Below are 26,031 nucleotides of genomic sequence, written 5' to 3'. Positions count from 1 at the left end.
TGTTAAAAAAGCAATAAAAGCAGAAGCTATAGATTAAAAAGCCAGATCTTAAAGTTCCTCCTAAAGATTGACAGAGAAGAACTGGTCTTTAAGTTGAGGGGTGGGGTATTCAATTGTTTGGTTTTACCATATATGAAGCTTCTACCCCCCCCCCCCCCAGCGCAATCTTCTGATTTTAGGCACTATTAGTTTCCATGCTGAGGATGATCAAAGTGTTCTAGTAGTAGAATATCTGGTTAATTTATCTTTAAAATAAACGAGGCCAGCATGTTGAAGTCTATCCTCTTATTGACTGGCAGCCAGTGAAGTTCCACTAGAACTTTGGCCACTGAGCTGTGTCTAGGTATCCCTAGTAAAAGACGAGCTGCCGAATTCTTTAAGATTTGTTATTTGCTGAGGAGTCGTTTCTGTATATTAATGTACAATCCATTACAGTAATCTATTTTGGAAAGAGTAAGCGCAGTTACCACCAGTTTCTTCAGCTCCAAGGGGACAGGTAGAACGTTTGTTAAAATTTTGAACACAAAAAGGGCGCTACAGGGAATAGCATTCGCCTGTTTGTCAAACAACAGATGATTGTCAAAATTCACCCCCAGATTTTTTACCTTAGTCACCGGGATTGGGATGGAGCCTAGCTCCTCCGGCCCCCAATCTGGTGACCAAAACAAAGTGTTATTTCCCAGCAGCAACACCTCAGTTTTATCTAAGTTCATCTTCTGACTGTTGCATGACATCCAGTTATTGAACTGTTGCATTCAGTTTCTGAAGGTGGCCGCTAACTCTTTGTGGTTGCCAGCAACAGAGACAGTAATTTGTGTGTCATCAGCATAGCAAACAACTGAGAAACCCAAATTTCTTATCAATGTGGGCAACGGAGCCACGTAAATATTAAACAGGGTCGGGCTCACTGATGATCCTTGCAGAACCACACACAGGAGAGGATAGGAGTCTGAACAATAGCTCCCCAATGATACTGCCGCTATTTGTGGAAAAGTGTGGCTCAATGGTTAGAGAGGCAGACCCTGATGCAGAGGTCTGGCCTGGGACCAGGGTTCAATTCCCGCCTCGTTGGGTCCTGGGCTCAATATCCTCGGACCTGATCATTCTCACCTCGGTGCCTATTCTAATCATGGGTCCCACTCCGCAACTCTGGGCAATAGCTTGCTTAATCTCCACAACGGCCCCAACAGCCCTGGGATGCCTGGCTTCACCTTGGGGGTGCCCAGGAGTGGACATTTCACAGGGAAAAGCCAGGAAGGGTTCCACATCGGAATGCGTACAGCACCAGGAAACCACGGTTGGGGTATAAGTGCGCTTTACAAATACAAATTCATTTCATTTCATTTGTGAGAATGGAGGCTAATAGCTGGGCCACAAATCCCCAAAGATTCAATGCGGTCAATCAAAATCTCATGACTCATTGTGTCGAACGCCGCCAAAGATCGAGAAGGATAAGCACTGCTGAGTTCCCTCTATCCAATGACACCCATAATTCCTCAGTGGCAGTGATTAGAGCCAGTTCCATACTGTGTTGGGAACAAAATCCATACTGTGAATGATCACAGCGATCACTTGATTCGAAGAACACAGTAAGTTCTTTATTCATTAATGTTTTTGCAATTTTGACTATGAAAGGAAGCCTGGAGATAGGGCGATAGTTACCAGCATTGGAAGGATCCAAATGAGGCTTTTCAACAGTGGGAGTACTGAGGCAACTTTCAAATTGGATGGAACTAAGTCCTGCCGAAACATTTCATTAATAAGTGGAATTAATATACCTGCTAATGTTCCAGAGACCATATGTAGGATATCTGGAGGGCAGGGGTCTGATGGAGATCCGGAGTGGGATTTGAAAATTAGTTCCAACACTATCTTTACTCTTACGACGTACGACCGATATTTCCGTAATTGATTTTAAAAGTAATATACGCTTTTTTAAAGTTTTAAAAAACTATTTTCATGAATATCCCAGATAATGTATTCCCTTAAAATGTACATTAAAAACATAAATATATGTTTTTGACCAATTAGAATCTTTTGCTCCATAAGTGTATGGGGGGCCGTATAGGAGGTCACGCGGGTTATATATATATTTTTTAACGCAGGGTACGCGTTTTGGGCGAAAAAGAAAAAAAATGCGAAGCCCGCTTTATTGTTAATTAGCCTCCGGGGGGGCCAAATCCCTGGGACAATTTGTTTTTCATAATGGGGGGCCTAGAGGGTCTCCCCTGCATGGGGATCGCTACCCCCCGGATCTTTAACTATATGTATGCGGGGGGCTCATGGCGCCCCGAGAGATCCGGGAACCGCCGCCGCCTCCTCTACTCGAGCCCCCTCGGGGCCTCTTTTAATTAAAAAAACTGTGCAAAGGAGTTGTAAATGTGGTATTTTGGTTTTGTTTCTGTCTTGTAGAGGATCCAGGGTAAATATAACGGTTTTTTGTACAGCCACTAACTTTCTGCCTGTTACCATAGTAACAGTTCATGGATCACTTCCGTGAGTACAGAGGTTAGAAGTTCATCACAATATGTTGCTAATTGAAATAGTTACTGTGCTGGAGATTTATATTCATGTTTTTCATAGGAACCGTTAGTCGTAGAAGAAGTCAGTGAAAAAGTTTGTTAGGGATTCCTTCCTGTTCGGGGAGTATTGGGGTAACGTGCTCCAAGCGGGACTTTATGAAGTTTAATGTTCATTGGCTGTAAAGTATTAAAAGTAGAACGCTTAGCAGTCATTCCTTGCTCGTCTTTGGAACAACATGGACATTTTATTGGCTAAAGTGTTCCGAACACAGGTTTGCTCCCTATTGGGTGGGAACGGTTCACTGTTGTCAGTGATATTGTGATGCATTTTTCAAAGGAGTATGGGGAAAGAAAGTAGTAGAGGGCAGGTTAGGAACACTATTAACTATGTACAGTGCCCATAAGATGGTGGAGAGGAATTATGAGAGAAACAATTTTTTTAATATGTTTCAAGGGCCATTTATATAATTGCCGTGTGGTGTATAAATCACGGCGGAACAATGACAGTGTCTTGCGCTGTTTTCTTTTATCAAGTTTGTAGGTGACTATTTACTTATAATGTAGTGTTTACTTTCCTGATGGGGAGGTGTGGTTGCCCAGCAAAAAATTCAGTCTAGGTTTGAAACAGTTTTTATTAAGCGACTGCAAATAAACTTTCTTCAGAAACTGTCGCAGTATATATGAAAGGGGTGACAATTAAAATGGAATTTCATAAAAGTGTGGCTATATACTTCTTTTTTGTGCTACAGTTTGTAAAAGTGTTGCACCACATTCTTGTTGATGTAAGAGGGCATCAGTTACTTTTAGATAAAGTAGAATAGAAGTGCTACAACAAACACTCCTGCACTACATTATCTCAGATCAATAGAACACGTAAAACAGTAAAATATAAATTATTTCATATTACATAGAAATGCATGCATTATTATTTTTCAAATTTGTATTCTGTACAATTCAGAAACGTGCTGTCGTAGTGTTTACAGGTTGTAGACTGTTCCGCTAATAAATCCCATACTCACCGAAGAATATATAGAATGTTACTCTTATAATATATAGTAGAGGTCCTATATATTCTTTAGGGATTAGGTGAATAGGAATCGCAAATAAGAATAAAAATTAGAAAATAACATTCTGAAATGTAGAGTTTATTAAATATTTAAAGTAACAAAGTATGCATGATAGCTATATTTTAATATATAAAAATATCTGATCAAGTACTTATAAATATTTGATAATTATATTACAGATGGCTCTGAAAAATCTCCCATTCCTCTTCTGTAGCAATAGGACAATCTATTATAATATAACGATTGATACCATTGTTACAGTAAAAAGAAAAGGAAAATAAAGTTATGTATTTAGCAGAACATCCATAATGAAATACTGTCGAGGGGTAATTATTTACTGAACTTCTTGTCTCCGGGAGGTGAAAAAATTTGATCTTAGTGGCGACGGGTCATAAACTCCTCTGAGATCATGACGGTGAGAATAATAATATGTATATATTCTCGCAGCATAAGATCAGAAGGGGAGAATAGACTAAAAGCCGCAAGCCGATAACGTTGCTTACTTATCGTTACTGTTTGTGACGACGGATTGTGAATTCCGCTAAGATCACAAAGACTGTTAATGTTATAATATACATATTAACAGTATGTGATCTCTAGGGGAAAACACAATAACAAGTGTAACATTGTGATGTTGATTGTAAATGTTTAGGGTTTGCGTCGACGGGTTAGCAACACCTCTCGAGCGAAGTACAGTATCAATATTATAATGTAAAAAGTCACTATATATAAGGTAAAAGGAGCCATATTTGTTATAATCTATATGTTTCTAAGAACAAGCGGCTGATGTTACAGAGAAAAAGCTAAAAATATGCAATGGCGGCTTCTGACGGACGCGGGGAGCAGGCTGGGACTGTGGGGGCATTGGGGTTCCCCCCACGATCCCCAACGTTATATATAGAATCGGGTCCCCGAGGAGAATAAAAATTAGTGATTGGTGGTAATTTTTTTAATGGGAAAATTGGGAGTCTCTAAGTTTTGGAATGTCTACAATTCTGTCTTCCAATTAAATAGCAACAAAGTATTAAGTGATGCCCACACTGTGAAGCTTTCTAGAAATTGTGAAACAGCAGTGTCTGATTGAGATTGATAAAGAATTGCCCATTGTTGAGTACAGAGTAGGCAAGTTGTACATGGGGTTTTGTAACGCCAGTGGCTGCTGCTCGGGCCCTCTCTTGAGGTTAGTTCTAAGAGTTATGTACTCCTTTTGCTCCTAATGTAGACAGCGCTCCGTCGTCTTTGTTTGGTTTCCTCTCTGTCATGTAGAGGCCCCTGGGTAAATATGATGACTTACCTTCATCCAGCACCTCTGAAAAGGTAGAAGAACTGGTAAAGAGTCACCCAGGGTATTACACTTCCTGTCATAAACACCATTGTTTTCTTAGTAAAACTTTGAGCCCTGGCACTTATTCTTTTACAAATTAAGGGGTCGATTAGAATGGCGGACTGACAAATCCATCCGCCACAAGGGCGGAGGTACCGTGCCCCGAATTAGGATGTACCCGCCACAGTGGTCGGTGCATACCGCTTTTTTAACATTGTGGCCGACGGTGCTGAAAGCACCATCTGCCGCAATGTCAAAAATACACGTTGTGCATTTCACAGCACAACATGACAGGCATGGTGCCTGCCATTTTGTACTGTGAAAGCAGGGAGGTACCATTGGTACCCCCCACGTGCACCCCTACCCCCCCTTCACCCTGGGGGCCCGCAATGGGCCCCCAAAGCAAGGACCGTATGCCTTTTCATGGCGGCATTGCCACCACGGAAAGGCATTCCCCTCAGCCCATCCTAATATGGCTGGCGGTGTCTGATAGACACGCCACCATATTAGACCTTTTCCGCAGCGGTCACAAGGCGACCGTGGCGGAAAAGGGGCGAATGGTCTTCCTGTCCCCCACGGTTCCTCCGCCATTGTAATATGGCAGGGGGGAATAGGTGGTGGACGGGCAAGGATGGTGGACAGATCGCCACCGCATGCATGGCGGTGGAGATCCGTCCGCCATCCTAATTGGCCCCTAGGTACTGTCTTAATGTCACATGTGAATTGGTTGTGGAAGGGTACAGAGACATTTTGCAGTGTAGCAGAGCGCCAGCTACCCGGGTATTATTTAGTAATTGTTCGAGGCCAAATTAGGTTCAGGGATTGTCATACTCTGGATTTTTATTTAAATATGCAGGGCGTGCCTCGGCAGTCACTGAATCCTCGGTGGTGCTAGGCAGTGGTTTATTAGTTTTGGAATCACACGGGCAGTACCTATGGTGTTATAAAGTGATACACTCATAGAACTCTTGGACTTGTATAATTACCCAAGATTTATGTGTGTAACTTTTAGTTACATTATTTTTTGTAGGTCCACTGTAATGTTAAATAGTATTGATTTTAAAATTTTCTATAAACAGATGATTATCACAATAAATAATAGTCAAGTGTTGTCAGAAAAAGAAGACATATACACTCAGTTATTATTATTTTTTAAGTAACCTTCATTAAAACAGAAATAAATAAAAATGTCACATTTACAGAAAAGTATAATAAAAAAAAGCATGTTGGACTCCAATGGAAGCAGCGTAGGTAACCTGCAAGACAAAAATAAAATATAAGTATGTCTGCTATGTGGAAGAGGTAAAGAGAGCTACGTGAAATGAAAGGACCATAGTGAAAATGTAAGGGAGGGGCAGTGGGTTGAAGTGAGAAGGGGAGGGTGAGTTAAAAGAGTGGAGGCAGGAGGAGATAGAGCGTCGGCCTATTGCACTCAGTCCTTAGTGTTTACTGTCCGTCCCTCATTTGTCTATGATGCAGGGATCTGCGAGATAGAGTGTGGTTTAAGAAGTCCTTAAAATTAAATGTATGAAGCCAGATATTTTGGGCCATATTAAGAAGGAAGGGCGATAATATTATCGCAGTTTTAGCAGCAGGAAACCGCCTCTAAAGCGACGATAAGGGGTTCATAATATGGTTTTGTGAATTCTCTTAGAAGATCAGGTTTTGAATCTGGAATTCTATGGGAATGCACAAGGGCATATTATCAATCCTTTATTGTTGCTTTAGCAGCAGTTTCCTGTCGCTAAAGTGGGGATAATGTTATCGCTGTTGTTTGATAATATAGTCCTACATTATTACTTACTGGAAAATTGCTTGTATGCACCTGTGCACCCAGAGTGCTGTACCTCAGTCACTACCACGTAATGTGCTCAATCGTAGGTCTTGCACACTGAGGCTTCACAGCTCACCTGCCACCACTGGTGCGCCACGACGTGTTGGTGCAAGCTCTGAGTCAGGGGTACATTTGTATAGAAGAGCAGGTCGCCACAATGGAACGGTGTCTTGGTACTGCAATGGTAGTTGTTAGAGTGCTCAGGGCATCATTGCAGGAGAGAGTTGCTGCTCAGCCCCTTTCAACCAATGAATGATTTTCTGTAAAGAGAGAAATAATTTAATGGTGGAAACGTTTGGAGGTAAATTAATGTTTATTTTTTAGCTTGATAGAAAAAAGGAGTTGAGTGCATCCTTCGTTTTTGAAGTACGATCAATCGTTAGTGGTAATCGTGGTTCAAAGAGGAGTTGGAGTACACAAGAAAACACAAGTTTAAATATTAATATGTTATGGTATTGTTTATATACATAGGAGTAGAGCATATGCTAGAACCTTATTGTTCGCGTGTAATGCAGTGGTGGGAGCCTGTGTGCATGTACACTCAGTAAGGAGTTAACTAAAGTGTCCTAAAAGCAAACCCACATGTCTGTAGAGCAGTGCTTGTTGCTGTCTGAGGTCTATAGTACGGACCAGTAGGTCCTTAAAATTAGATTGATGTGATTGAATGAGGTGAGAGATTACATCATTACAGACGACAAGATCGCTTTTTTTCACATGCACACTCATGGTAGTGCACCCCACCCCTCCAGCAGAATCTCACTCAACAGGAGTCTGTAGGGCAGCGCTGCCCGTAGGCTTAGGCCTACCTTATGGGACAGCTGGTATTTAAAATGAGACAGAGATGTGACTGAATGAGGTCAAAGATCACAAATTAACATAACACTTGGCAATATTGCTTATTCACACATGTGCAGTGTGCCTGATGTATCCCACTCCTCTCGTAGGCCCATGCTGAAGTGGTGTCTGTAGGGAAGTGCCCGCTGGCTCAGATCTACAGTATGGTCCACCAGGTCTTTAAAATGATTCAGAGATGAGACAGAATGAGGTGAGAGATCACGTCGTTATGCAGGACAATACAATTTGTTCGCACCGCGTTTTATTGGAGGCCTTGTGCACCTAGGCCGCTCTGCTTACCTGTTGCAAACACTGCATTTAGCAGAGATCCCAACTTGAATTCTGCTTTGTATCTATACTGTTGAACTCAGCCTTGATTTATTAAACTGCACTGTGGACAGCAGGGTTCATAACTTGAGACGAGAAAGAGACACAGTGTGAGAGAGAGGAAGAGAGACAGAGAAAGAGTGAAGAGTGAACGAGTGAGAAAGAAAGAATGAGAAAGCGAGAAGAAGAGAGAAAGAAAGACATTGAAAGTTTGAGAGAGAGAAAGGAATGGATGGAGCAGGAGAGGGAGTGTTGACACTGGAGAAAATCTTCACAGATCACCTTTTTTCCACCGGTGTGTGTCCAACACATGCCGTATTATAGTGCACCCTCAAGTTTAGTGATCTGAAAGATAGTATACAATTAGCAATTGCAGAAAAAATACAACTGCACATGTATATTTCTGCGTTACGCCTTTGCACACCTAGACTGCTGTATTCCATCAACTCCCACTGCAAGGTGGTGTCTGTGTGCTCTTTTCCTCCTAGGGTGCTATACCCCATGCACTACCACTGCATAGCGGTGACTTCTCATTACTACGCACCCAGACTGCTGCATCCCATCCACTCCCAGTGTCTGGAGGTGAGTGCCTGTTCCTGCGTACCCAGACTGTTGCAACCTAGCCACGCTCACTCCCCGGAGGTGATTGTACATTCCTTCGCACTCAGGTTGCTACACACTATCCACTCTCTCCACATGGCGATGACTTGTGGTGCAGTGAGTTAGTGGTACCTGAAGAACTGAACGTGTGTGCACTCTGCGATGATGCGTGGTTCGGGCGGGCCGGTTCAATGTGTCTTGGCTACTGTACTGCACAGAAATCGAGGAATACTTTTTGTCACATCCTTTAACAAAATCTGAGGACATAGAGTACAATTGACTCTACATTAAATAAATCAAGGCTGAGATCCATGCTGTCCGTAGTGTAGATCCAAAGCTGAATTCAAGTTGTGAACCCTGCTGTCCCCAGTGTAGATTGAAGGCAGTAGTCAGCACAGACATCGAAGAACTCTTTTTGTCACATCCTTTAACAAAATCTGAGGACATAAGTACAATTGTCTCTGCATTAAATAAAGGAAGGCTGAATTCCATGCTGTCCGTAGTATAGATCCCAATCTGAAATCAAGTTGTGAACCCTGCTGTCTGCAGTGTAGATCGAAAGCAGTAGACGATACAGACATAAGTCTGCGGTGCTGTGGTTCTGAGTTCGCAATGGGCCTGTATCGAAGAGGCACGTGGTCATGGCGGCAGCCAAGTGGGAGGGTGAGGACCATCGCCGTGGCAGTCTTTTGTCTTCACACAAGTGAACCACGCCCAAGGCGTGGCCAATGTATTTATACTCTTACACTGGAGTTGCGTACGTCGGACCAGCCCACTCCGCTTCTGCTTCAAGGGTGGGGCAACACAGCTACATGAACGAGATATTCCCCAATGTCTAATATGGTTGTGTCCACTGCGCAGTACACTACACGTATCAATACTATATCTCCACTTGGAAAAGTTTTTTCTTTGTATAGTGAGTTGTGTATAGCATATCACCGGTACACTTGGAATTGTGTAAATTATTGTTGATGTGCGAGTTCCCTCCCTTATACATAGTTGGTTGCCACATCTCTGATCATTCAGCTATTGTGCGGTTGTTAATCTATGGTATTTGGAAAGGTCCGTTGTCCTGTTTTGTGCTGCCTGTGAGGTAGTAGGGGGAGGGGTCAGGGGGCTGGTTGTGGTGGTGCTGCGCTGGGTGTTGTGATTTTGTTGGGTGTCGGAGTGCATGATTAGTACTTCTATCACATATTCGTATTTAACTATGGGTGTAAGTCGGATGTAATTCACGCAGTAGATAGTCGACCTCTTTACACCAGTTAAATGTTGATGTTAATTTGTTACTAGTAAGTGGAGCTATCGCCTGTTTATTTAGGTAGCATTAAAGATTTGGCTGTTTGTTGAAAATATGGGGAAGTGGTGTTTTTGTGTTTTTTTCTATGGGAACGCCTAGTTTGTATATCATTAACGTTAGTTGTGGTTCTGGTTTGTGGCGATTTTGTTGGTGGAAGGCATCAATTGAAGAGTGGTAATATTTGCAGTTTTTACTAGGTTGAGAATGGGATGATAATTAAAAAAGACAGAAAACACAGGTAGGCTTAATGAACATTTTAATTAGAAATTAGCATTTAAAAAAACCTTAGAAATTCACTGAAAAAAACATAGGTTTCAGGTATGTTATAGTTAGGAAATATCATTTCAAAAACCTTGGAAATTCACTTTAAAAAATAGAGGTTTCAGAGGTGTTCTAGTTAGCTGGACATTTCACTCAGACAAAACCATTGAAATTCCTCTGTTATAGTTAGTTACGTTAACTGTAACTTGCGCGCCTGCAATCCACTGCTGATGATGTCACATATTACATCATTCATGACATGGTCAGTGATGTCACTGATGACATCTCAAATGACATCACTGATGGCATCATCCACGTGACAATCTGCTGCACCTGATCATACACTAGTATAACTTTTCATCACTCACTAAAAAATATAGAGTACCATTTTTAAAAGAATGACACACCAATACAACTTTCTAAAAACCCACTCACTACTTCTAAACACTTATGTATACATTTACTCATACATGCCAACAAAGATCAATAAAAGGCTATTAAGTATACTTATAGAGTTATATTGACATAACCCACCAGCACAGATTTAATTGATTTATATAATCATTCTACTCAATTATGTAAATAATTCATTATACTTACATTTACTCAGCTACACACTCTTACAAACACCACTTTATTTATTCATATAGATAGTAACACATACGTAGTGTGTTATAAAATCACTATTACAAGTATACAGTTTTCCATACAGTCACTCAGACAATGACTGACTGTTATGTATACTTATTTATGTAAAACAACTGTCACATACACTGCTTTTATATTTGTACTTCCTTGCACATGTATCATTAAGAAATATATTTACTCATCAACACACCAATAAAGAGATTCACCCATCCAAACAACTGTTTCCACATGCAGTGTTAACCTCATATACCTACTAAATCAACTATTTACACATCTTTGGACAGTCACACACTTCCCACCCAACTACACACACATTCCCTGTTTCATACAAATACTTACTTAACTAATTAAAAACTAATATAAAGTTTCACATAGCTAGTAATCAACGTATGCAATAGTTTACACAAGGGAAAGAGTGATACAGATATTCACACAGTTAAATCACTATTCCATATATTTAGATTAGTGATTAAGACAGTCAATTACAGTGCTACTAAATTCTCCATCCAGATACCTATACATCCACTCAGGCTTCAATGCAGATTCCTATATTTATATATCTATCTATCTATCTATCTATCTATCTATCTATCTATCTATCTATCTATCTATCTATCTATCTATCTATCTATCTATCTATCTATCTATCTATCTATCTATCTATCTATCTATCTATCTATCTATCTATCTATCTATCTATCTATCTATCTATCTATCTCTCTCTCTCTCTCTCTCTCTATATATATATATTACCTACTGGCGGTCGCCAGTAGGTAGTTATAGTTAGGATTTTTTTCAATGTTAAATCTCAAAATTCTATTTGGAATAACTTTGGCACCGGTTGACGAATCTGCCTGAAAATTTCCTGAAAATGGCCTCGTCGAGCTCCGGTCCTTCCTTGAAAGTTTAGGGGGGATACGTCAAGCGGGGGCCGAGATAAAAGGGGGGTCCCAAAACGCGTTTTCCCCATGTTAATTTCCATAGGGCGGTCGATTTCACTTTTAACCCGAACGGCTGAATGGATTTCCACCACATTTGGCAAAATTGTAGGGATTGGCAGCCTGATGTGCCTTTGCTATGTCTCAAGATATGTGCTGCAGTGGATTTTGAGTAATTTAGGTTACAAAAAATATATATATCTATAGCAGCGCAGCGGTGCGCGCACCAGGGAGCGCTCTGGGCGCGTGACGCGAGGTGCGCATGGAAAGCTGATTGGCTCTCGGGTGTCTGCAAACATTCGAAACAGTCCAGAGCGGCCGCCATCTTGTGTCTCAGTAAAATCGAGACATAAGAGGTGGCTAAAACAAAGGGGGAACTGACCATAAGGCGTCAGGGATAGACCCCTTTGACCCCCTAGGTTTGATGTGGGGGCTATAAAAGGGCCCCGCGGGGCATTTAAAATATTTATTTTTTTTCGTTTTGCGCGGGGGAAGCGCCCGGTGCGCGCACCAGGTAGCGCACCGGGGAGCGTAAAATGAGGGAAAAAGATGACAGAGTTTTTAAAAAAATGAAGTTTTTATTTAGAAATTGGAGGTAGTTCTAAAAAGAACTTTTTTTTTCTTCTTTTTGTTGTTTTATATTTTTTTTGTGTTTTTTGAACTTTTTGAACTTTTTTTGGCTTTTCAAAACAGTTTTATATTTTTTTTGTATTTTTTTAGGGGGAGAAACAAAAAAAGGGAATTGAAACTGGCTCAACTGGAGCAAAAAAACAAAAAACCCCCAAAATTACTTATTTTTGGGGCACTTGTGATTATCACCTGCAAGGACGATGAGCTTAACGCTTTTTTCGCCATAGGCGATAAGCTTGCCACATGCAGAACAAGTGATTTTAAAATCAGCAAATCTCGGCTGAATACAAGGCATCACCTCGGATGTTTCTGGTTCTGATGAGGTGGGTTGGTTTCTTTGGGAGGGGGTCCTTGATGACTGGGGGAGGTTACTGGCCAGTTCCCTGAACTCTGCTCGAGAGTAGTTGTTTGGGTGCTTTCTGGTCATGTGCCGAATCATGGTATAGTTACCAAAAGAATATTTTGTGTTTGGGTTGCCCCGTGAAAGTTCATCATTGCAGATGAGGCAAGTCACCTTGGGCGCATTCACCTTTTTTTGCCCCTCTGGGATTGAAAAAAACTGCCATACAATGTGTGGTTTGGGTTTGTAAGGTGTATTTTCTTCTGGCAGCCATCTTCTTCTACCCTCCTCCTCTTCCTCTTCCTCCTCCTCCTGTTCTTGACCACCAATATAATTTGGAGCTGGTCCTCTTGGTGGTTGTGGTGGTGGTGGTGGGGCAGATGCACCAGCTGATGCTACTACTGAAGCCATTATTTGGAGCAAAAAAGTAGAGAGAGCAACAAACAGGTCTTCCTCAGTCAAAGGACAAAGTCAGAATAAGGAAAAAAGGTGGGGTCTTTCATCATTTAGAAAAAAAAACTGTCCTGAACCAATGAGAAGTGTTATTTTCAGGTCACAAGACCAGGGGCTTCATCATTATGAAACTAAAACTGTTATGAACCAATGAAAAGTGTTATTTTCTGCTCACATGACCCGACGCGCTTATGCTACGCGCACGGGGGCGCGCAGCGTAAGCGCGTCGGAAGTTTACGTTGTGCGATCGTATTCGCTTGAGTACTTCCGGGTGCGCTTACGCCGTGCGTATCACGCGGTCGCGGCTACGCGATACGTCACGATCATGTTTTCGTTTGCGATATTGGCGCTCACGAAACGCTCCCCGGAGCGCGCCCGGGGGCGCTTTTCAGAAATACGCTTTTCGGGGCGCACTCCGGGGCGCGCTCTGGGAGCGCTCCCCCCAAAAATTTAAAAAAAAAAAATGGGATGATTGTAGGGACAGGTAGCCCTATTCTGAAGTGGTTTGTAAAAAAATTAACTTTATAAAAATATGTATTGTGCTACATTGGGCTTAATATATGTTAGAGCCAAAATGTAGCCGAAATGTAGCCCAAAGTAACCCAATGTAGCCCAAAGATGGCCACCAGAGACCAAAAATTGTAAATGTAGCCCAAATTTCAACTAGATGTAGCCCAACCGTAGCCCAATGACAGAATGTACCAGAGTGTTAAAAAGAACAACTAGAGTGCTAACAGTCTTATTTATAAAGTGAAACTTATAGTTAGGAATTAGCATTAACAAAACCTATGAAATTCACTGAAAAAACCATAGGTTTCACACCAGTTATAGTTAGGAATTAGCATTTAAAAAACCTATGAAATTCACTGAAAAAACCATAGGTTTCACACCGGTTATAGTTAGGAATTAGCATTTAAAAAACCTATTAAATTCACTGAAAAAACCATAGGTTTCACACCAGTTATAGTTAGCTGGAAATTTTACTGATATAAAACCATTGAAATTCCCACGTTATAGTTAGTCGGACTCACTATAACTTGCGCGTGCAATGCACTGCTGATGACATCACATATTACATCACTCATGACATGGTGAGTGACATCACTCATGACATCACTGATGACACCATCCTTGTGACACAGTGACAGACCTCCTCTCAGTGTAAAGTAACCCTTGAGACACATATTCAAAAATAGAAACTGAAATTTTTAAAAAATGGACATACCTATATCAGTTACAACAAGCAATTCTGTACTTCCACTATCTATATACACATCCACTCATTCACCAACAGTTCTATATAGTCACTCATACATATACTAACTCATCATATGAAGAGATACACCTATACATCCTGTTACACACCGACATTCATCCAAAAGTTACTCACACACATATTCACACGTGCAAATAAACTATTGAACAACCATTTATTTGAATATAGAGTTATACACACACTTCCACCTTACTTCTAATGAAAATTACACATATTTATTCTCTTAAACAATCACTTATAGAAACACATACTTATTTAAACAGGAACTCTTACAATCTCTTACTCTCACATATACTCACTTATATACATCAATATTCATATATACTAGATTAAAACATATGTAGTTACTGATAAAGACACTAGTGAGACAGTCATTCACTCACTAACAAACACATATATACACTCATCCACCCATACAGTCCTGTACATATGCTGTCTTCAAAACACATACAAACAAAGAGTCAGTCCCTCATGCATCTATGTGCTAAGTAATACCCCCACCAAACCATATAGACACTCAAACTGATACTAATAGAAATATCAAATAACCCATATACATACGCATATAGCTACTTATCAACACATGTAGCCACTTATACACAAAGTGAAACACTAATATATGTATTTAAATATTTAAACATAACTCACTAATATTTATTTTTCAGAAAGACACATATTCACTGGATGGTGTCATCAGTGATGTCATGAGTGATGTCACTCACCATGTCATGAGTGATGTAATATGTGATGTCATCAGCAGTGCATTGCACGCGCAAGTTATAGTGAGTCCGACTAACTATAACGTGGGAATTTCAATGGTTTTATATCAGTAAAATTTCCAGCTAACTATAACTGGTGTGAAACCTATGGTTTTTTCAGTGAATATATATATATATATATATTCACAGAAAAAACCATAGGTTATAGTGGATATATAGTTAGGAATTTGCATTTACAAAACCTTGAAAATTCAATGAAAAAACCATTGGTTTTAGGCCATATATAGTTAGGGATTTGCATTTACAAAACCTTATTTTACTCGCATAAAACCATTGAAATTCCATATATAGTTATAAGCGCTAACTATATATCGCGCACCCGCAATCCACTGCTGATGATGTCACATATTACATCATTCATGACATGGTTAGTGACATCACTGATGACATCACTGATGACATCTCAAATGACATCATCCAGTGACTGTATGTTTCTGTAAAGTTAAAATATCTCTTACATATTGAAGAATGAGTGGATATATAAGTGTCTGGATGAAGGATTTAGTAGGTGCATGACTGACTATATGAGTGAGTGATTAAATGTGTCTCACTGAGTGCATGGGTTAATGACTAAACTGTCTCAATTTGTGCATCATTATGTCTGTTGTTCTGTAAACTGTTCCATGTGTTGATAAGTAGCTATATGAGTAACTATATGGGTTATTGATTGGTTGCCCAAGTATTTGTATGGGATACTGAGTGAGTGTGTGTGGGTAGCTGGGAGGTGTGTGACTCTGTGCATAGATGTGTGAGCAGTTGATTCACTAGATGTATGGTTTCAAAAGTGCATGTGGAAACAGCTGTATGGGCGGTTGACTGTGTGCATGAGTGTATTGGTGAGTGAATGGATATCTCAGTGCTACATGTCAAAGTAAGTACATATGTAAAACACAGTACATGTGAGAGTTGACATATATAAATAACTGTGCATAAGAGCCAGTGAATGTGTGAGTGGCTGTATGGATCATTGTGAACTTGTATCAGGGATTGTATAAGAGAGTAAATATGTGTTAGTATATGTTTGAATAAGTAAAGTTTGTATAACTGTATATTTGAGGAAATGGAGGTGTGATTGATTCTTTGCATGACTGACTAGGTGTGTGAGTAACTCCATGGATGAGTGACAGTCTGTGAGTGTCTGTTTACACTGATTGTATCTAAGGTTATATTAGAGTCTGAAGAGGTTCATCGTATTATCACATGAATGATATCATCAGTGATGTTATCAGTCATGTCAAATGAGATGTTTTCAGTGATGTCATCAGTGATGTCATTTGAGATGTCATCAGTGATGTCATCAGTGATGTCACTAACCATGTCATGAATGATGTAATATGTGACATCATCAGCAGTGGATTGCGGGTGCGCGATATATAGTTAGCGCTTATAACTATATATGGAATTTCAATGGTTTTATGCGAGTAAAATAAGGTTTTGTAAATGCAAATCCCTAACTATATATGGCCTAAAACCAATGGTTTTTTCATTGAATTTTCAAGGTTTTGTAAATGCAAATTCCTAACTATATATCCACTATAACCTATGGTTTTTTCTGTGAATTTCATTGGTTTTTTAATAGCAAATATGAAAAGCTTAAAAATGTCAAGTACGTGATAAATAAAAACATTTTCGTATTTATGCACGCTGATGTGCTTTGAACGCTGCACCCCCCCCCCTCCCCTCTTTTGTCTTAGTAGTACTCTCTCTTTGCAGATACTGAAGGGTAGTTAACGCAGGCCTTTACCCCCGTTGTAATCCGTCGTGGCTGCTTGTCTCTCCATTTGATTGATTGTTGTCCAATCATTTACTGTTTTAGAATTGGTTCTCTTTGGATCATTCTCTATTTACAAACAAGCACAAAGTCGCAATACTCTGTTTAGTCTTTGCAGATAGTGAAAAAACGTGTAAAAAAAAAAAAGTAATTGTGCAAAATCAGTAGGCCACTAATTGGATCTCTTTTTGATCTCGCTAAAATAGAAATATTAGGAACAACCCTTCATGAGAAATACGAAAATAGTGAGATGAACTGAGCTCCACACCATGAGGGCTGCAAGACAGCTCGGCTCCATCACCCATCCCGCACAAAATAACGACAAACCCTATGCAAATATTAAAAATATAGACAACACACCAGCAAAGAAACAGGGTAAAACATTTTATTAAAAAACTATTTACATAACGTTGGTTTATAAGATGATGTCAGTAGTGGACCGATGTGTGAATAGATCGAAAGCAGCACAAGGCTCCAAGATCCGGATGGCAAGCTCCTGGATGTTGGGTGCCATAGTTTAGAGTTCTGAATTTGAGCCTTTTTCAATGTCTGTGCTTTGTTGAATCAAATTTGCGGCTTGACACAAAGCTGACTCAAGCGTTGCTACTGATGCTATGCAGACCAAAACTGGTTTTCAGTTTGTACATTTTTCTAGATTTTTAATCCAAGTTTGGTTGACTTTGTAGAACGATGGCTTCAAATTTTCAACATACGGTGTGGTGGCGCTGACTGGGAGGGGGCGCTTCGCTCCTGCCCCCTCCCCAAGTAAGATTTTCATACGTGAAAGTACGTTAATGGTTTTGGTCCCTGAGATGCTTCGATGTCACTGCCATTCTCAAATAGCATAAGTTCTGGATGTTGGGTGCCATAGTTAAGAGTTCTGAGCAGCGCTTGTAACACTGTCTGAAGCTTATTTCCACCTACTGCAGCTTCACTATTCTCAAAGTAAGTGAATGTCGTTTGTGGACCTGACTGCATTAGAAAACAATGTGATATGTTACCTTCCTAAACAGCTTGACGGAGGCCCCTGAGGGGCGGTGTGATGGCCATGGACTCGGAGAAGACGCTTGGCTCCGACACCCTCCCCAAGTCTTATAGCACTGGTGTAGCCTGAGATCACCCCCGACATAGGCGGCCGGCTCCCGGGATCCGGCGGAACTTTTTGCCTTTTGATGACTCTTCAATTCTGAACCTTGTCCCATCCAGCTGAGTTGCGCCCACTCTTGCGGCTACAGCGTCTTGCCCACCATCCAGCTGAATTGCGCCCACTCTTGCGGTGCAGCGATAGCCGACTGCCACAGGACTCTCAAAATGGCGGCCGGCTCTTCGGTTTTGGGCCTGGTCCACTAAAATGGCCCTGGGACACCTTTGAACTCGGACGCTTCCCTGATAGGGCTTGGGTCCCATTCTCGAAAAGCGTCCCCTCAGCCGTGAAGATTCTACAAAAGTCTTGGGGGCCTCCGACTCCCGCAGGCTTCTGGTGGGGAGCGGCTGCCATGATTGCTCGTGGAATGGCCACGACGGAGCTACGAGATGGTAGTGGTCTCATGCTGACGCCAGCTTTAGTCTGAAACATCCAGAAACACTGTAGACTACCAATTCGATCAGTTCCGGTAGCGCCCCAACATGACCCGGAAGAGAAGAACTTGCCCTCCCCTCTTTGACTGATGGTTCTTGTTGCCTGTCCCCTCTGTTGTCATTTAACAGAACTTTTTGGACTGCTGAAAGGAGTTGTGTTCCGAACGCTGGTTGGTGGAGACATTTTGACTATATTCTTGACCTACGTTGTCGCGTAATGCGTTATATGACACGCCGCGTTACCGCACCCGGAAGTGATCCGCGGCGCGGCGCGCAGCGCGCAACGTAAGCATAACAGGACATGTGACTTGTTAATAAAACTTTTCATTGGTTCATTTTACTTTTGTTAATTTAATGATGAAAAGCTTGGTCATATGACCTAAAAATTACGCTTTTTATTGTTTTCGAACAATATTTTTTTTTCAAACATATGTTATAATATTCCAGGCTAATGTACTTTCCCGGAAAATTTACAACTATCTTGTAAGTAAAATATATTCCTTTTTCGAGAAAAAGGGCGTTTCTTCCTTCCATGACGGAGCCGTTGAGTAAAAGAGATTCGGCCTGCTATCTTAGTCGCCGATACGCCTGATTATCAGATTCTTATCGATCACTTTATATTGCAGACATGAAAAACACAACTGCTATTAAGCATTTATCTTTACTGCGTTCCTACATATTATACCTTTTATCCGTCATGTAATTGGACTGCTTTATTTCACTTGCCTTTACTGATTCGAAAACAGTGACTAAAAGTAAAAACTTTACCAATGTAAATACTACTACCGTGTTTTGTTTTAAAAACCTTTATTGTGAAAATGTCAGTATACAAATACGGGCCTATAACCACGTGGGCCGGCCACGGAGCAAACTGTATTCGTATATGATGAGGAGACATTTACACTGTAGAGGAACGTAACGAGCGGGCCATTAGGTTGCAAGAACAAAGGTGTCTAACAGTTGCGGAATCGGTGGACGTACATTTTGTAATTAAAATACGACACGGCCACTTACAATAACATTTTCTAGATATACATTTGCGGGCAAGGAGTTACGAGTCCCATTTATACCGGCGCCATTTTGGGTGAGGCCGGGCAGGTCCAAGATATAGTCAAAATGTCTCCACCAACCATCGGCCAGACCAGAACCCCTTTCGTCCCTTTATGCTACAAGATGGTGTCTTCCATTCAGAAAATATTGTTGGCAGCATTTTGAAAGGAAACAGAAACAGCCATTGTCCTAGTGAATTTCACATTGTTACATTTAGGAAGAATGTTGAAGAGTAGTATGTGGAAAATCTGAAGCCATTTTTCTACAAACTCTCAATCAGACTTGGATGGAAAAAAAAATCCTGAAGAATGTACAAACTGAAAACCAATTTTTGTCTGTATAGCATCAACAGTAACGCTTGAGTCAGCTTTGTGTCAAGCCGCCATTTTCATTCAATCAATAGCGTCCCCCTGCACACATTCAGGGACCTGGTCTGTCTTCAGATGAAACGGATTGTAGGAAAAGAAGCAGAAAGGAAAAGGCAAAAAGTTCCGCCGGACCTCGGGAGCCGGCCGCCTATGTCATGTGCCACCTTTGGCCACACCAGGGCAATAGTGAAGCTGCAGCAGGTGCAAATAAGCTTCAGACAGTCTTACAAGCACTGCTCAGAACTCTCAACTGAGGCACTCAACATCCAGGACTTGCCATTCGGATCTTGGCGCCTTGTGCTGGTTCCGACCTATTCACACATCAGTCCACTACTGACATCACCTCATAAGCCAACGGGGCACCCCACGCCGACTTTCGGCGCAGCATTGTAGGATGGCCACACCAGTGCGGCCACTTGCTGGACACCACCTCGGTGCCATCCGGATCTCGGCGCGTTCGAGTCACTGTGCCGGAAGAGTGACCGGAACTCAGCTGAACACGCCGTCTTTCGGCGCAGCATTGTAGGATGGCCACACCAGTACGGCAATTTGCTGGACACCACCTCGGTGCCATCCGGATCTCGGCGCGTTCGAGTCACTGTACCGCAAGAGTGACCGCAACTCAGCTGGACACGCCATCTTTCGGCGCAGCATTGTAGGATGGCCACACCAGTGCGGCAATTTGCTGGACACCACCTCGGTGCCATCCGGATCTCGGCGCGTTCGAGTCACTGTACCGCAACAGTGACCACAACTCAGCTGGACACGCCGTCTTTCGGCGCAGCATTGTAGGATGGCCACACCAGTGCGGCAATTTGCTGGACACCACCTCGGTGCCATCCGGATCTCGGCGCGTTGTGCTGCCTTTGGCCTATTCGCACATCGGTCCGCTACTGATGCCGCCTCACGTGCCAACGGATTTTCTACGCTTTTTGTAGCCCTATGCCGCATAACAGGTCATGTGACTTGTTTATAAAACTTTTCATTGGTTCATTTTACTTTTGGTTTCCTAAAGATGGAAGGCTTGGTCATATGACCTAAAAATAACACTTTTCATTGGTTTAGAACATTTTTTTTTCCCAAACGATGAAAGCCCCACCTTGTTTCTGGATCATTCAGACTGAAGCTGGCGTCAGCATGAGAGCACCACCATCTCGTGGCTCCGTCGTGGTCATTCCGCGAGCAATCATGGCAGCCGCTCCCCACCGGAAGCCTGCGGGAGTCGGGGGCCCCCAAGACTTTTGTAGAATCTTCACGGCTGAGGGGACGCTTTTCGAGAATGGAGCCCAAGCCCTAGCAGGCAAGCGTCCGAGTTCCAAGTGAGGTTCCGTGACAATTGTAAGTGGTGTCTTCGACTCGCACGAATATGGTCGAGTCTGGTATCTATGAACCGCAAATGAATTGTTTAGTAAGTGTGCGCAGTTTCGCTGTGCTAACTTAAACCGTTCGTTTGTTACGTGGGTTTTTCATCTGTACCCACGGGTTCCATCTTAGATACGGCATCCATTTTGTCTCTTGCCCTCAAGTAGCCAGCGAACGGACGCTGTCCGCTTCGCGACCCTGGGACTCCCAAGATATTTGCGGAAGACACATGTTCTTTGTAAGTGTCTTTATGACGAGGGGGTTGCTGCTGTAAGGCAGATGGCGCCGCTCGAGGCTCATCTTGCCGCACGGACTTATTGTCTCAGCCGTGCATCTCATTAGGCACGTCCCTTTGATGCCTGTATCTCGTGTTTCCCGATACCTCCCCTTTTACACCCTTTCCGATCTCCCCACTGTCTCCGTCTTCCTCTGCACCTGTCCTCGTTCCTATTTCGATCTATTTTACTGCTGATTGGAATTTGCTAATGGTGGGAAGATGGGTTTTTACAGTTGGGAACCGCCAAATGTTTCCGCACTTATGTTCCGGACCTTGTGTGTTTTAAAGTGACCAAAGCGACCCCTCTGGGGGCTAATTGTGGGAACCAGGTTGTAAACTTTTGTGTATCATGTTATCCTATGGGTAAAAACTGTATAAAAGGAGCGATCCACAGAACCAATTTGAAGCAGTCTCCCCGAACTACACTCGATGTACTTCCTGTGATTTCTGTGTTCCCTGCAGAAAATAAACCTTGAATCTTTGACGTCGAAGGAAGTGTCCCGTGTCTCTGTGACTTGTACGCCGGAGCAGGTTACCCACGAAGGTTTCAGGTGTTGTGCCCTGGCACCGCTGGGTCCATAAAAACCCAGTCCTTCAGTTGGCGCCCAACGTGGGGCTGCATCAGTGGTACCGGTCCAAGCCCGACGATCGTGAGGAACTTCGTGTGAAAATCTCCGAGGGAAGGTGCACCCCGCTTCATCGATCCTGTTGTCGAAATAAGTGGCCCGAAGACTTTTTCCGCGAAGATTCCCGCCTCCTGACGGCTGCGACGGACTGCTGCCCTGACTGTAGACCTGTTTTGGCGCCTGGCGTAGACCTTGGTATAGCGAGACGATTGACGGGCCTTCCTGGTGACGCCATTGATCTTTGAGTTAAGTATTTGTGGGTCGCTCCCAGAGTTCTTGGTTGTTGACACTTTAGCGAGTGTTTTTGTTGTTCACGCTGTGTGAGTGTTTTTGTCGGTGACACTTTGCTAGCGTACTTTGTTGTTGTATTATTTGACGACTGCAGCCGCCAAAACCCGAGGGTTTTGTTCTTTGCTGGGACTTGGTAAATCCCGTAACCCTTGAAGTTTGTGAAACTCGGCTAGCGTGCAAGATGCCTGGTCGCAGTACTTTGTTTAGCTGTTTTAGACCTTGTGGTGCGGATTCCCTGCTGGAGGACTCGTGTCCGATACCTCCGGTTGGAACTCCTACTTATGACTTATATAGCAAACATGGGCTAGGCCCGATTGCTTTTAACGATTATTGGATTAAATATACAAAGAAAGACGGCGACCTTCGTTGGCCACCTCACGGTAGCTTCGAAGCGTCGATCTTAGATAATCTGGAAATAAAATTGTTCGAACGTAAATCAAGGCCGGCCATGTTTGATGCCTTTCGGTTGTGGCGCAAAGAAGCCCGACAGAAAGAGATTAGACAAAATAAACGTAGTCAGCGAGATACTGTTGCTACCATAGTGAAGAAAGCTGAGCAGTTCCAGCGTGATAAGGAGGATAAGGATAAGGAAGTATTTGAGAGACTACAGCGGATGTCCATAGATAAATGTTATCCCGCTTTGCCTACGGAGTCGGATAAGAAGGAAGAGGCAGTTGAGGATCCTTTAATGTCCTATCTTATGAAGTCGCCACCTCCGTACGTACAGGGTACCGCAGCTCCTGTGGTCCCTGCCGTACCTGTTCTTCCACCTATCGTTCCTCCGCCTGTTCCTCAACCTGCACCCGTTCTTCCGCCTGTTCCTGCTCCTTTGTCTGTTTCTATTCCTACTGCTCGTCCGCTTCCACATACTCCTGCTCCCGCTACTGCTCCTGTTTTGTTAACCCCTGTTGTTGCTACTGTTTCTACTCCTTCTCTTGTTAGCCCTGTGTCTTATTCTTCTCCCTCTACTCGTAGTCGTAATTCTCCCCTTGCGGCTAGTTTCTTTCAGTCGTTCGGACCTGTTCATGGGTCTGCTGGTTCTGATGGTCCTCAGAGACGTAGCCAGCTTCCTGTAAACAGGGAACGCGTTGCGCTATATAATATGGCGATGGGTTGGATGGTGAATCCTCAGAGAAATCCACCCCGTGTTGTCCTCGAAACGTTTTGTCAATTCAACATACCAACTCAGAGATATGTGTTTGACGAAATGTGTAAGTTCCTACATGATCAGATAGCGGCCGATGCGCCTGACGAGGTGCTGACCGCCCTGTCCGACCTTCGGCTTCAGTTCGCAACTGGACTGATAGTGGATACTAATGTTCGACGTGCTATTGAGCGGTTGCTATCTCTTCGTCCCGCTCCAATTCCTCATGCACTATTTCTGGAGGATATTGAAAAACAACCAGACGAATCTGGCCAATATCCTATGCGTGAAGTTCCGCCGGTTTGGATACCAGCTGATCCTAATGCTCAACCTCCGGTATTGGCGCATTTTGAGAGAGTGTGGATACACCTCCCATGGAAACGATCGGAAGTGCTTCAGGTGAAACAATCTTTGCCCGATCCTCGTAAAAATCCTACTGGGTATTATAAGGAATTATCGCAGCTCGTAGATGCTACGGTAATGAATCTTGCCGATATCGACATGTTGTTTGGCAACGTCGTACCGCAACCGGTATGGGCTAAGATTCGTCACCAAGATCACGCAAATGAATTAGGTGGTGATTGGGCTGCCATTACAGCGGCAGATGCTGGACAAGTGGCTGCTACTAAACCCGATCAATTGATTACTGCTCTTCCTCAGCGAATAATAACATTAATGAAAACGCTTATGCCAGCCATGAGAGTCAATTGGGACAAGTTGTCAGCCTGTAAGCAGAAGAAAGACGAGAGTGTTTCCGATTTCTTTACGAGGTTTGAGGAAGCATTCATTGATCATAGTGGACAGGATATGAGTACTGAGGGTGGACAACGGTTGTTTGTGGATAAATTTGTGTCAAATTTATTGCCCGATTTGAGCAATAAATTGAAGAATTCAGAGAGTGCATGGGCCGTTTCTACCTCAGCTCAGATATTGGCTACGGCACAATATTACGAGAATAGAGAGAAAGAGGAGAATGACCGTGCTGACAAAAAGACGAAGGAACTAAAAACTAAAGTGTTGTTGCAACAAGCGTATCCGCCGCGTTCTAATCAGAATGCGCCCCAACAGAATAGATCGCAGTCGCAATCGAATCGATCGCAACCACGCAATGATTCCTCTTTCCAAAGATCTTCGTTAGGGTACAATCAATGTGCTTATTGTAGACAGGAGGGACACATTAAATTCAATTGCCCTGTTTTAAACGAACGTACTAGCGGTAATTCATCTAAAGGAGGCCGTGGTGGCTCACAACAGGCATCACGTGGTAGAGGTCGTGGTGCTCAGAACGATCGCTTTGACAATTCATCAAATTCTAATAACTGTTTCGATCAACGTGGATCATCGCAAGGACGATCTGCGCAGTACAATGTAGACGATTATTACGTCGATCAGGGAACTGACGATAGTAATTACTAGGACAGCCAAAGACAAGGAGAGGGAGTGGTATCAGTTCCGGTTGATCAGAGAGGGCCTTACGTCGCAGTTGCTACATCGGGCGTCGTTGAGCCTTTTCTGTTGGACACTGGTGCAGCGAAAAGTTCTATCATGCATTCGAAACTCCCTGGCGCACCTTTGTCTGGCTTAACAAATGTTTCCGTTGGATTCTCTGGCGCCCCCGTTAGCAATCCAGTTTCGCGCCCTTTGCCCCTTCAAATTGGGCCACGTGAGCTAGAAGCTCCGTTGATTTTGACTACTGGTTGTGGTGAAAATCTCTTGGGCCTGGATTTGCTTAAACGTTTGTATGCAACTTTGTATTGTTCTCCTGCGGGTGTAAAGCTTACGTTAGGAGAGAGAGTAGTCTCTCCCATGTATTTGTCTCTCGATAAGCTTCCACCGGAATTGAGTTCTCTTCCTGCGTCTTTGTGGGCGACGGGTCCAAATGACGTGGGCCTACTTGATATCTCCCCCTATGTTGTTCAGTTGAAAGCTAATGTGCGATTGCCACGTATTCCCCAGTATCGTATCTCCCTTGATGGTGAACGAGCATTGTTGGCGATCATCTATGACTTGATCGAGAAAGATGTTATTGAGGAGACTCGGGGAAACGTGTGCAACAGCCCTGTACTGCCCATTCTTAAACGTTCAGATCCTACAAAACCGCCTGTTTATCGCTTTGTTATCGATTTACGGGAGGTAAATAAAATTGTGGTTCCTCAATTCCCTGTTGTGCCTGACATCACGGCGCTACTGACTCTGATTCCAGCTTCTGCGTCATGGTTTTCGGTGATTGATTTGAAAAATGCGTTTTTCAGCATCCCGATTGCCGAACAGAGCAGGGACCTTTTCGGTTTCTCTCTCGGTGGACGTAGCTTCCGGTTCAAACGCGCTCCTCAGGGCTACTGTGAAAGTCCATCGATTTACAGTCAAGCCTTGAAGGGTCAACTGGATGCGTTCCGGTTGCCAGTTGGTGCGGCTTTAATCCAATACGTCGATG

This window comes from Lissotriton vulgaris, chromosome 6 (assembly GCF_964263255.1).
Source record: "Lissotriton vulgaris chromosome 6, aLisVul1.2, whole genome shotgun sequence".
In the NCBI taxonomy this organism is placed as follows: Eukaryota; Metazoa; Chordata; class Amphibia; order Caudata; family Salamandridae; genus Lissotriton; species Lissotriton vulgaris.
The sequence above is the reverse complement of the archived record's forward strand: the minus strand, read 5'-3'. Positions refer to the sequence as shown.